This window comes from Salmo salar, chromosome ssa18 (assembly GCF_905237065.1).
Source record: "Salmo salar chromosome ssa18, Ssal_v3.1, whole genome shotgun sequence".
NCBI lineage: Eukaryota > Metazoa > Chordata > Actinopteri > Salmoniformes > Salmonidae > Salmo > Salmo salar.
Window position 1 is genome coordinate 62,033,282 of NC_059459.1, and position 13,910 is coordinate 62,047,191.

Consider the following 13,910-nt stretch of genomic DNA (forward strand, 5'->3'; position numbering starts at 1 on the left):
ATTCTGTCTGACGAGGATGATGAAGTCTCTCTCTGAAACACACATTTTCTCCCCTGTGGCCTAGAGGCGTGTTAAATCCCCATTTTGATCACCGGCGGGCCTGTGGGATCAGCGCTTGATTACTAAATTCATCCTTGTGCCTCCAGTCCCTCACTCTGAGCACGCATACACACACACGCACACACACACAAACCGATTTGGGCACTCACAGGGAACTGTATGTACTGGGGACTACCCACACACACACAGAGAAAGAGAGGGAGAGAGACAGGGAGATGGAGACACACCTCAACTGTGACGGGCTATTTGGCTCAAGATTGCCACCGAGCATCATCTGGTTGCTAGGTTGCCATTCATCTGTGTTGGAATGAGTCAAATCCCAAATGACAGTTGCAACAAATCAAACCTATGAATTGATCTCTTTGTATTTGTCTGTGTTACATGAACATACTTCAGTGTCCAACATCTCACAAGTTGGTATAACTATGTCCCATATGCATATTTCAGCACGACATTGTCCAGTTATTATACCTTTAAGCCTTCTTGGAATGTTTCTTTAGACTGCGGGGACTGTTCCGCACATGCAACGAAAAGGCCGAGGCAGGTTGAGAATTAGGCGGTCGGCATTGAGTTGCATTCCTGGCATTTGGGACCTTGAACAGCACACAGCAACCTACTACCACTACTGAGGTAGTCAGGTCAAGGAGACCTGTGGTGAACATACAGTATAATGGAGATAGCGCTATTGTTGATCCTCTGCCTTGTGTTTGCCTTCCGAACAGTAGAAATGTGCTGAGTCATCCTTTATTTCCGTCAGGGGACAAAAAAAAATCTACAGCTATCGAGCATCACAGCATCTGGTCGTTTCTGACATCAAATGTTATCTTTGGAGCCAAATGATGTATATTATCATAATGTGTCTAGATTATCATCCCTGTGCAATAATATCATGACCTTATTAGAAGGGTATATACTGTCTCTGTATATTTGTGACAGCTTCATTTGTTCCAGCCTGGACTACTTTCATCAGTAACCTGACCTCTCATGTGCCTGTGGCTAAACTTTCCCATATTCTAACCCCTACCATCTTATGGGGTATTTCTTTTCTTTTTTTATATGCTCTCATCCATACATAGTTTATATCCGACTATGTGCTTGCAGGGCGAAACCTAGTTTGCTGTTATTGCTGTAGTTGACACTTCATAACCTTATTTGAGGCTGTGGTCGATTGCAGCTCTACTGCTCCATATTTTTCAAACTTAGAGATGATATTTGTGAATAAATATGTAGGTAGAGTCAAAGAATGTTTGGGCTTTACCGCACAAGTATGGCCTCCAATGCTGAACAAATCATTAATAGACTACCAGCATATAGCCTTCCCTGTAGCTCAGTTGGTAGAGCATGGGTTCGATTCCCACGGGGGGCCAGCACAGAAAAAAAAAAAAAAATGTATGAAATTGTATGAAATGTATGCATTCACTACTGTAAGTCGCTCTGGATAAGAGCGTCTGCTAAATGACTAAAATGTAAATGTAAAAATATAAATATGCTAGCGGGTCATCCGAGCCATATTTCTTTCTTTTTTTTGGAGCCAACTAAATATAAAGAAGGCTCCTGTCTACAGAACAGTATCAACTTGCCCTGCATGATGCAACAAGTGAAACCCCTCTGACATACTTCTTAAAATATACATGAAAAGGCTACGTATGTAGCGTCTGCTAGCACCCGGCTCACTTTGAAGATACAAACACAGCCTTCACCTGTCATCATGAATCGGATGCTACAAATATCACAATGCGAAAGGAGAACAAAAAAAAGAATAGGAAGAGAGAGAGAGAGAGAGAGACCTCATACTGAGAATAGTCATAAACATTAGCGTCATCCAAACGCTTCAACATGACAAACCCGAGTGGTCTATTACATATGAAATGATGGCAAAATATGCAAGGGACTGACCCGTGAACCAAATACGAACAGCAGCCAGAAACGAAAGTGAGACAGTATTGCCTTCATAACCAAGTCTTTCAATATACAATTCCTTTTTATTCATTTGAGAGCTGAGTACAATTTCTTTTCCCACAGGACAAACTCCTATGCCGTTCGCCGGTGATAAAATTCTCCCAAGCAACTCCAATCTATATTAATAGATGAATAATGACTCCAGCCACCAAACTGTCTACACTCATTAGAGCAGAACTGTAAAAGAGAGCCAGCTGCTTACCTAGGTGATCACACACACACATTCACACACACACACATTCACACACACTCACATAAACACACACACACATATATGCTCAAACACACTCTCTCACACACACACACACACGCACACGCATGCACGCACACACACAACCACAGGTGATGCCACTCTACCCTGGCCTCTGGCATCAGCCCCCCCCCATCCACACACCACCCCTCCCCCCTAAAAATAATATACTGCGTCTCTCCCGGCACAATTCATCTTGTAATCTGCCTTAAAGCTGCTAAGCTTCCCTTGGTCTAAATTAATTGGGAACTATAGAGGGAACAGGAGCCTTGATGCCCTGGCCTGGATCAGAGAGACACGAGGCGACACAAAAAAAGCAGACTATCGGTCTCTCTATCCCCCTCTTTCTCTTTACCCTTCTCTGTCTTACACTCTCTCTCTACCTCCCTCTGTTACTCTGTTGCTCTCTCTCTCTCTACCTCTCTCTCCTTTGCCGTCTATCACTCCCTCTCTCTCTCTACCTCTCTCTCCATTACCATTCCCCTTCAAAATGGTGGTCATTACGCCGGACATGAAAAGTCATTTTAGTTCTGCATGGTTTCTTCAAAGCTGCTGGGCTATAATTGCATCATGAGGAAAGAGAGAGAGAGAGACAGAGAGAGAGAGAGAGAGAGAGAGAGAGAGAATGAGTGAGAAAGAGAGAGAGAAAGGATGTAATAAAAAAGAAAGAAAGAGACAGAGAAAGACAGAGAAACAGAGAGATAGAGAGATCGATAAAGAGATAGATAGAGAGAGACATTGAGGGAAACATAGAGAGGGAAACAGAGAGATAGATAGAGAGAGAGATAGAGAAAGACAGAGAGAGACAGAGAGGGAAACAGAGAGAGGGAGACAGAGAGATAAACAGAGAGAAACATAGAGAGAGACATAGAGAGGGAAACAGAGATAAACATAGAGAGGGAAACATAGAGAGAGACAGAGAGAGACATAGAGAGGGAAACAGAGAGAGACAGAGAGAGACATAGAGGGAAACATAGAGAGAGACAGAGAGAGACATAGAGGGAAACATAGAGAGAGACAGAGAGAGACATAGAGGGAAACAGAGAGAGACAGAGAGAGACATAGAGGGAAACAGAGAGAGACAGAGAGAGACATAGAGGGAAACAGAGAGAGACAGAGAGAGACATAGAGATGGAAACAGAGAGAGACAGAGAGAGACATAGAGATGGAAACAGAGAGAGACAGAGAGAGACATAGAGATGGAAACAGAGAGAGACAGAGAGAGACATAGAGATGGAAACAGAGAGAGACAGAGAGAGACATAGAGATGGAAACAGAGAGAGACAGAGAGAGACATAGAGATGGAAACAGAGAGAGACAGAGAGAGACATAGAGATGGAAACAGAGAGAGACAGAGAGAGACATAGAGATGGAAACAGAGAGAGACAGAGAGAGACATAGAGATGGAAACAGAGAGAGACAGAGAGAGACATAGAGATGGAAACAGAGAGAGACAGAGAGAGACATAGAGATGGAAACAGAGAGAGACAGAGAGAGACATAGAGATGGAAACAGAGAGAGACAGAGAGAGACATAGAGATGGAAACAGAGAGAGACAGAGAGAGACATAGAGATGGAAACAGAGAGAGACAGAGAGAGACATAGCGATGGAAACAGAGAGAGACAGAGAGAGACATAGAGATGGAAACAGAGAGAGACAGAGAGAGACATAGAGGGAAACAGAGAGAGACAGAGAGAGACATAGAGATGGAAACAGAGAGAGACAGAGAGAGACATAGAGGGAAACAGAGAGAGACAGAGAGAGACATAGAGGGAAACAGAGAGAGACAGAGAGAGACATAGAGATGGAAACAGAGAGAGACAGAGAGAGACATAGAGGGAAACAGAGAGAGACAGAGAGAGACATAGAGGGAAACAGAGAGAGACAGAGAGAGACATAGAGATGGAAACAGAGAGAGACAGAGAGAGACATAGAGATGGAAACAGAGAGAGACAGAGAGAGACATAGAGGGAAACAGAGAGAGACAGAGAGAGACATAGAGATGGAAACAGAGAGAGACAGAGAGAGACATAGAGGGAAACAGAGAGAGACAGAGAGAGACATAGAGATGGAAACAGAGAGAGACAGAGAGAGACATAGAGATGGAAACAGAGAGAGACAGAGAGAGACATAGAGATGGAAACAGAGAGAGACAGAGAGAGACATAGAGATGGAAACAGAGAGAGACAGAGAGAGACATAGAGATGGAAACAGAGAGAGACAGAGAGAGACATAGAGATGGAAACATAGAGAGAGACAGAGGGAAACATAGAGACAGAGGGAAACAAAGAGAGAAACATAGAGACAGAGGGAAACATAGAGACAGAGGGAAACAAAGAGAGAAACATAGAGACAGAGGGAAACATGGAGAGAAACATAGAGACAGAGGGAAACATAGAGACAGAGGGAAACATGGAGAGAAACATAGAGACAGAGGGAAACATAGAGAGAAACACAGAGAGAAACATAGAGACAGACAGAGAGAAACAGTGAAACAGAGCGAGAGCTTTAGATGAGCAGTGTGGACAGAACACATACTGTATGACACATCAGCCTTAATCTTTGGATTTCTAGAGTAGCTAAGATACCAACGTGATACCAAGATGAGAATATTTGTGGATTCATGTACTGCAGGGGAAATCAGGGAACATTTTCAAATGATGAAAATCCATCACTGTTAAATGCATTCCTCAGTCGTGAAATTACTGTGGGCCTATGTCACTGCACTTTCTAATAGAACTTTCCCCATGTAGACAGCAAACAAATGAAAGACCTAGGCTAAATCATCTTAGTTCTTCAATTCCATTAGCTTTGTTTTTTTTTCTCTTCTATTTCACACAAAAATATATTATTTTCCGTACAGCTGAACAAAAAGCCAAAAAGCTAAGGGGACCACATTGGATTCTTGATCTGATGTAAGAAATAGCCGAACCATCTGTGGGCTTAAATGTGGAAGAAAATCAAAGAGTTGACTGCCTCAGCATGAGAAAAACAAGATCAAAACAGAAGTCATCTCCCTTTTGACAAAACTTCCTCCACTGTTGTCCATGATCATCTGTTATGTACATCTCCACAGGACCACCTTAAATGGTATGTTTGTATGTTTGTCTGTGTGTGCGTGTCTGTGTCTGTGTGTGTACCCATGTGTGTGTCCATACCTATTTGTGTGTGTTTACAAGGTTGTAACAATCTCTGTCCAGACTGTTTACAATCCCTGAGGGTTAAATGTAGGTTGAACATCCCCAGTTTGAGCTAGCCACTGGTCAGATTTGGCTACTCTGAGCCAAGTCTCAGTCCCTAGCACTTATCTGTTGCCACCCCTCTCTCTCTCTCTCTCTCTCACAGCAGGTAGTGTAATAGTTCTTTGAAAAAGCCTGTCAACCATCTTGAAAGTTCTTCCAATGCCCCCTTTATCATAACACTGTTGCTGATTGGCTCTGGGCTATAACTACAGCAGAATGCCTCAGAACCAAATTTTTTAGCCTAGTCATTCCTTTCTGAGAGATATAGAGAGAGGGGGAGAGAAAAAGAGAGAAATAGAGAGGATGAAATCGAGAAAGTGAGAGCAAGAGAGAAACCAACAGAGAATATAGACTGGAGAATACGCCTTCTGTGCCAAATCACTTTTTGTTCCCCTCATGCAGCAGAAACAAATTTTAAAACTGTCATACTTTAATTGAAATTCCATCACTTTTGTGGCTGCTATTGTGGAATAATTTGATAAAGCGCTGTGACATGAATGCACATAGCGGGGCGTGACTTCCATTTCTCCTGCCTTTTATTTCCCCCGTTCAGTCCGTTATTTAAATGAACCCCTCTGTGGATTCTGTTCTGGCCCAAAATTACAGATAAGAGAAAAGGAGACGATAACAAGGGCAAAAAGACACCACCATTTTGGGTGAAACCTGGAAACGTGTCATATTAAGCGTAAGTCTACCCAGCTACTTAGCCATGTATCAAAGGGAAACGTCATATTAGCAACCAGAACAGCTAAACTGTTTCTTAACATTTGTTTCCATTAGTTTCCAGTTGGTACTTGCTAACTGCTAACGATTGGCAGCGACTAGCATTCTGTCGAGCCAAAATGGAGGTCAGAATCCCATCCCTTTTCCATGCAATGCTACTACAGACCCCAATTCAAAGCCATAGCAGTAGCCGCCCACCTATCTCCTCACAACTGGCTACAGGCATGTGGCATATCTGTTGAAACCCAATCCGCCACTGAAGAACAGCTGCAGAGAGAGGCGGCCGTGGGGCATTCCCTCCCATTTGTGGCACGTGGGTGGCGCCTGATCGACCCTATAGCTTTAAGTCTGCATCCTCCACCATGAAAGGGAGGGAGAGACAGAGGAGAGGATCTAGAGAGTAAAATGGATTTGCTTGGTAATACTACTTAAAAGTCTAAAGAAGTGTCTTGGTTGGGAGGAATGTGTGTATGTGTATGCAAATACTGTGTGTGTGTGTGTGTGTGTGTGTGTGTGTGTGTGTGTGTGTGTGTGTGTGTGTGTGTGTGTGTGTGTGTGTGTGTGTGTGTGTGTGTGTGTACATGCGTGCCTGTGTGATGTCAAGTTTTCATCTTGACAGGGTGATGGACAGTAGAGGTGATTCCGCCTGGGTGTGAAAATATGTTTCTTATTACTCCGACCCCAGTGGGTTAAGCTGAACATCAGTAAAGTGCTAGTGTTTTCCTCCGTGTCAAGCCAACTCCCAGTGGCAGACTTCTTTGAATGTGTCTCTAATGGCACCATATTCCCTATGTAGTGCACTACTTTTGACCCTATGGATACCCTATGGGCCCTGGTCAAACGCAATGCACCACATGGGAATGTGTCCCAAATGGCACCCTGCTTTATATCAGGCAACCACCCTTGAATACTTGTTGGGTAGAACTAGGGGGTTAGGGGAAGGAATGTAAGCACGGGTAAATCAGTAGATGAAGGGGCTTAATGATTAACATGGCGGGCTGCAGCCAATTGAAACAGGAAGGAAGGCCGGAGAGAAACATGATTACTTCATTATGATGTGGGACTGACCAGTGTTTTGCAAAATCAAACTATTTCCTCATTTGTCACATTGCATCAGGTTCTCATTGGTAAACTGGGTTAATAGAATAGGGCCCCTTGACACACACATGAAGGCATACACACATGTACGGATGCAAACACACATACTGTACACACACATCCACACTTACATAGGCACGTTACCACACACACACGCGCACACACGCACACACACACACACACACACACACACACACACACACACACACACACACACACACACACACACACACACACACACACACACACACACACACAGTACCAGTCAAACGTTTGGACACACCTACTCATTACAGGGTTTTTCTTTATTTTTACTATTTTCTATATTGTAGAATAATACTGAAGACATCAAAACCATTAAACATTTTGAAAGTTTCTTCAAGTGCAGTTGCAAAAACCATCAAGCGCTATGATGAAATTGGCTCTCATGAGGACCACCACAGGAAAGGAAGACCCAGAGTTACCTCTGCTGCAGAGGATAAGTTCATTAGAGTTAACTGCACATCAGATTGCAGCCCAAATAAATGATTCACAGAGTTCAAGTAACAGACACATCTCAACATCAACTGTTCAGAGGAGACTGTGTGAATCAGGCCTTCATGATCAAATTACTGCAAAGAAACCACTACTAAAGGACACCAATAAGAAGAAGAGACTTGCTTGGACCAAGAAACACAAGCAATGGATATTAAAATTTGAGATTTTTGGTTACAACTGCCGTGTCTTCGTGACAAGTAGAGTAGGTCAACGGATTATCTCCACATGTGTGGTTCCCACCGTGAAGCATGGAGGAGGAGGTGTGATGGTGCTTTGCTGTTGACACTGTCTGTGATTTATTTAGAATTCAAGGCACACTTAACCAGCATGTCTACCACAGTGACACGCCAACCAATCTGGTTTGCCCTTAGTGGAACTATCAGGACATTGACCCAACACACCTCCAGGCTGTGTAAGAGCTATTTGACCAAGAAGGAGAGTGATGAACTGCTGCATCAGATGACCTGGCCTCCACAATCACCCAAACTCAACCCAATTGAGATGGTTTGGGATGAGTTGGATCACAGAGTGAAGGAAAAGCAGCCAACAAGTGCTCAGCATATGTGGGAACTCCTTCGAGACTGTTGGAAAAGCATTCCTCATGAAGCTGGTTTAGAGAATGCCAAGAGTGTGCAAAGCTGTCATCAAGGCAAAGGGTGGCTACTTTGAAGAACTTCAAATATAAAATATATTTTGATTTGTTTTATCACTTTTTTGGTTATGACATGATTCCATATGTGTTATTTTATAGTTTTGATGTCCACTATTATTCTACAATGTAGAACATGGGGGGGGGGTAATTTGGGCCTGCTGGTACAAATAAGGTAGATTACACCAGATGATTGCAGGGGAAGACAAGTCGATGGGGTGATTGTTAGCAGACCTTTTGGCACTCTGTGGCCTTCTCTCTCCAACCAGGTTGGCGCCCCATAATTGCAGCCTGTGTTTATGTATCCGTTTTTATAATGTAAGTGTTGATTTTTCATTCCACAGCTCATAATGGAAGGCCACAACCTTGGCTTGCATTCGATGAGCAGTGCTCACAGACACACAGGCACACACACACACACCAAACACACACACACACACATTCACACACAAAACACACACACACTTCGCAAACATACTTTTTTTGCTTCCCCTTCGGAAATAGGATGGTGAGTCATAGCCAATTAGATTTGGTGGGAACAATAGCAGTGTAAAACGAGAGCCCAATTCTTTAAGAGGGTACTTGGTTTTGTCTCATTCAGAGACTGAATGCTGAGTTCATACCATCTCAAGATGTTTCAGTTATATTATAAATCCCTCTGCTTGGTTCACACTATGTAGGCCTAAGCCTTTTGACCATAGTGGAACATATTAAAGGCTAAGTATATTTACAAAAGTCACTGGAAACTTGATAAACATCTTCCTGTACACCTGGAGCGCGGATCATGATGCTAACTGGTGTAAACTCCAATAACATTTGGCTATTTTCAGAATGAGGTTGTCACAATAGCAACATTTTACTAATGACGTGATACCAGGCCAAGTATCACGATACCGAGAAGTATCGTGACACCACAGGGTATCTGAGTGACTCATTACAAAATCAATGGGGACCCTGTGTCATGCCATTTTGGTCATTTTAGATTCTCCCTGACTGTCTAGTTTTATTTTGGTGATTGTTACTTCTGAAAAATATGATCTTCTTTAAAAATATATATATAACAATGAAAACATTTTACCATCATATTTTTTGGGGGGGAGTGGCGGCTACTATTAACAGAGGGGAAAACGCTGCACTTTATACTGTATAATAGAAAAGGATAATGCAGATTTGCTCTTATCCAAAGGCCTACCTGTGATTGGGCAGGAGGAATGTAGTAAGGGATATAAATCCATAATGATTTAAGTTTTCATTGTGACAGTTAGGGGATAAACAACCAGGTCTTTATGAAACCATCCTATACACCCTCTCTCCCTCACGCACAGACACACCAAACACAATTTAAGGAACACCAGAAAAATGGATGTTTCTGCATAGAATTACACTGATTAGGCATATGCATCCTACCTTTGAAGCATCTCTTTGAGTAGGCTATCTATCCTTTTTCCGTTTCCCCTGTGCATAGCCAAGGGGTACCATGTTGTAAGCTAGCTAGCCAGTGGCAGTGCCACTCAAAGGTTGCATAGTCAGACTGGCTTGTTTGTTCTTACAGGCGAAATGAAAATATATCTACGTATCCACTTTGCTGGCGCTGCGAGCCACTCCAATAATTAACAAAATGTAACAACAGAAAGCTCATCACTACCTTCACACCCCAGCTCGCAATTACGGCTAAATAATATTTTTAAACTGATGGAGATGCGCAGAAAGAACGGACGGAGAGAAGCAGATGAGTAGGCTAAGAACCCATTTATCTGCGCTTACGGCACGCAGAGGCCAAATTGAGCTCCGTACCGCATCATCGTGCGCCTCTCACATGTTGTAACAATGCAGAGGGCTCCGTATAGCTCCGCATTGATATGATTGTTTGACGGTAGGTGGGGGGGTCCTGTATAAACACAAACTCACTTCCTTCACAACAGCTCTGCTCATCTGTTCTGAGCCGCTCGGCGAAGCGCACAAAGTATGAATGCCGTGACTTCTGCAGAGGCCAAGTCACAGTAAATGCTGCACGGCCAATGCAGACGTCGGAATGACCATGCAGCGCCTTTCATGGCTGGTTAGGGGCTGCTCTCAGCTGTCACGCGTGGTATTGGATGAAGCACTCATAGCTCAGTGGGTGATACACTCTGCGTCCGCACACTTTTAGTTTTTTTTTCTGATCTACACGATTCACATGGATGACCTATTTTGAGATCAAACGGTGAATATCGCTGAAAAGTGCAGAGTTTACATCCCTGGGGAATAGAACATTCTAGCCAGGTGAATGTACAACAAAAACATGTCCTGGGGGGGGGGGGGCTCTGACTCCCCACAAAGAGAATCTATTTAACCCTTTGGCAGCAGGCTGTTCTCGTGTCAGCGGCCTGTGTACTGTGTCATGTTCAGTCCCAGCACGAAACACACACTGCAAATGAACTAAAAGCCTCACTCTCATCGATACACAATGCAGTCTTCCCCTGCCTCACTGAGTCATAGAAACTTGGTTTGTTATGACGAAAAGGTTCTTCAAACACAGCCATAAATTGTTTCAAAGGATTTCACAGGGAAAGCAGCCAAGGACAGAGTCAGACAAGGTGGGTGCTTCAACCCTGCTTTCAAAACAGCAAAACTCAACTCTCTTTGGTTTGAACAACTCAAATCGACTAGGCTATTCCACGTAAACGTATATTCGTTTAGTCTCCTCTTTGGAGGGAGGCTGTCGTAACGGCGAAATTAGAAAGCGAACAAGTAGCGACAGGCGCTAATTGCTGTGTGTCAAAATTGGGCGAGTGCTAATTGTTGGAGCTGAGAAACTGTAAAACATAGAAGACAGTATTGGTGCTTGGGTGAGCTCTCTGAAAGCGCTTACGGCCTACAAACTACATGGAGATTGCTCAATCACACAGCTGCTCACGTAAAGAGACGTGGACACACACACACACAGTCATACGCACACACATAATTACAAAGCACTTACTAGACATTTTCAACACCTCACTACCCCAACCCCTCTTAATGGATTGTATTTCACTCAGAGCAACAAACTCAACACAACCCAGTACTGAGCTATAACGCAGCTGAACGGACATGGACTGTAGCATAACCAAATGCCAAGTCATTTGCATGTACTGTTTCATACATGCACGTACTCTTTTACTCTGCCTAGAAAAGTCTCAAACCCAGAAAATGTAATAAAATGATACACTGCATACAAAAACAAGCAATTAACCCAAAATGTGATGACTTTCTTCAAAATCTAAGAAAATAATTTATCCAAAAAGATCAGCAGTAGACCAGCACACAGCATTATTATTTCTAAATAAATGTCTACAACAACCATGATAACAGGAGCTTTACAACATGGAACATCTCTTGAGGGGCATTGGTAAGGCTAAGGGGAGAGAATTTAGCCTGTCTTCCTCTGGCATCACTGGCCATATAAACCCCATTGGCCATTCTCTGCTCTGCATTCCGATGTCTTACTGTAGAGTAGAGTAGGCTATGAAGGCCCCTAGTGGCTAAACTTGCTCAGCGAGCACAGGTGTTGTTCGCAAGTTTTACTGGAAAAAAATTGTCATGGAAAAAAAAGGTTCGCTTTCACCTGATTTAGTGACAGGCGTTTTCGCCTTTATTTGTGTGCCCTTTTCAACGCATGTAAACCCAGGGATATAGTTCGCTCTGTCCGACAGTTTAGTTTGGACCGCTGGGAAACAAAAATGTGTTCCAAAAATAGGCGACAACATAGATAAGACGCGCGTCTCTTCCAAGTGCGAGGAATGCGGCTTTAAATCATGATAGCACAAACATCGTTGTTTTCAAATTAAACTCTGATATCAATATCGTAATCTTAAAAGAGGATCATCGATTAATCGAAAAAAAAATCTGAAGAGCAAATAAAAATACTTTATGAATGTTTTATGAACCCGATCATCTATCGATAATTGATATTATTCTAACATAGGACTACACAATACATTAACTGTATTTCCGTAGCCTTCTGCTGTAGAATTTACATTATCATACAGTAAACGAATACCCAGATCCTCAAAATCGTCTAGTCTACTAGAATAGTCATAAACATAATAATTCAAATACCTATTGTTATCCTGTTCTAAATGTGCATGTATATTGCGTAATTTAATTCAATGGGATGCTCTCGTCCTTCACAAAATAGGCACTGGTCTATCAGTCAATTCCATCTCAATTAACTGCAGTCTTCTTTTCCACTCTATAGGCCTACATAATAAAAACAACAAACTCATCGATAAGTATAACTCACGAAATGCCTAAGCACAGACATAGTTTGGTGCTCCATTATATTTGACACTAAACAAATACCACAAAACCAATCGCATCTTAACACGCACCACACTATTTGAAAGACTTGTGGCGACGACTTCAATCCGTTCACACTATGCGTGAGAAGTCATACATCCACAAATTCGCCAATTTGAATGGTTATTTCCATAGAAGCTTACCTTATCATAGTTTTATTCAGTCTTTGAACTCGGTCTCCAGTTGTATAAGAATAGTCGCGAATTACATCCAGAATGACAGCAGTTTTAGATAAATAATCCGTCTGTACTTCTATATACGCTTCACTTCCAGTCTGTCCGCTCTTATTTCGCCTCTTTTCCTTGACTTTGTTTTTTTACTCTTTAATTAATCTTCCTCAAAGCAAGAGGCAAACCACAACAGCGAGCGTATGGACCAGAACGTCCAGCGATGAAAACGTGGTATATTTCCCGTCGTTGTGCGCGTTAGGTATTCATTATTCTATGTGTCGAGACTGTAGTTCTGTGTGTGCCGTGCAGCAGGGACGCGTTCTCGTTCTCTCTTGCCGACACTCATACACAGACTGCCCGACTCAGGCACAGAAACGGAGAGGGGATGGAAAGGTGACGTCACTCAACAGGAACAGCTCAACTCCCCCGGGATCAACTTTCTCCCCTTCAGTCCACCAAAGTAATGTTGACGTTTGGACACCAGGACACTTAACAGTTTTGAGGGAAACATTTGTCTAGCGTGGTAAAATAATCGGTCAATTGTTTCCAGATGGTGAAAATGTGTGAACTGAAGAAGAAATGTGTGTGTTTGCATGGGAGGGAGAGAGGGAGGAAAGAGAGAGAGAGTATGACGTTTTGAAATGTATTTATTATTTTGGAACTTCTGTGAGTATAATGTTTACTGTTAAATGTTATTGTTTATTTCACTTTTGTTTATTATCTACTTCACTTGCTTTGGCAATGTTAACATGTTTCCCATGCCAATAAAGCCCATGAATTGAGAGAGAGAGAGAGAGAGAGAGAGAGAGAGAGAGAATTTTGGCCATTCAGATTTAATTCATGGGATTTGTTTTATCTGAGGAATTCCACTATTTACTTACAAAAGCTGCATGCAGTTAACAAA

At 42.7% G+C, this 13,910-nt stretch overlaps 1 protein-coding gene across 35 annotated transcripts in view; it reads right to left on the reverse strand.

The window, feature by feature from the left end:
• Positions 1-13,910, reverse strand: part of LOC106577623 (receptor-type tyrosine-protein phosphatase delta) — a 645,315-nt gene that overhangs the window by 209,047 nt on the left and 422,358 nt on the right. For 3 of the 35 annotated variants that reach the window (XM_045701374.1, XM_014155870.2, XM_014155847.2), the window contains exon 1: positions 12,980-13,376. The exons of 30 other annotated variants lie outside the window; for them this stretch is intronic. The gene's annotated coding sequence lies outside the window, so the exon portion shown is untranslated. Of the gene's footprint in view, positions 1-12,979; positions 13,377-13,910 lie in introns of those variants that run through there. 2 more of the 35 variants (XM_045701376.1, XM_014155868.2) reach the window with 1 other exon arrangement.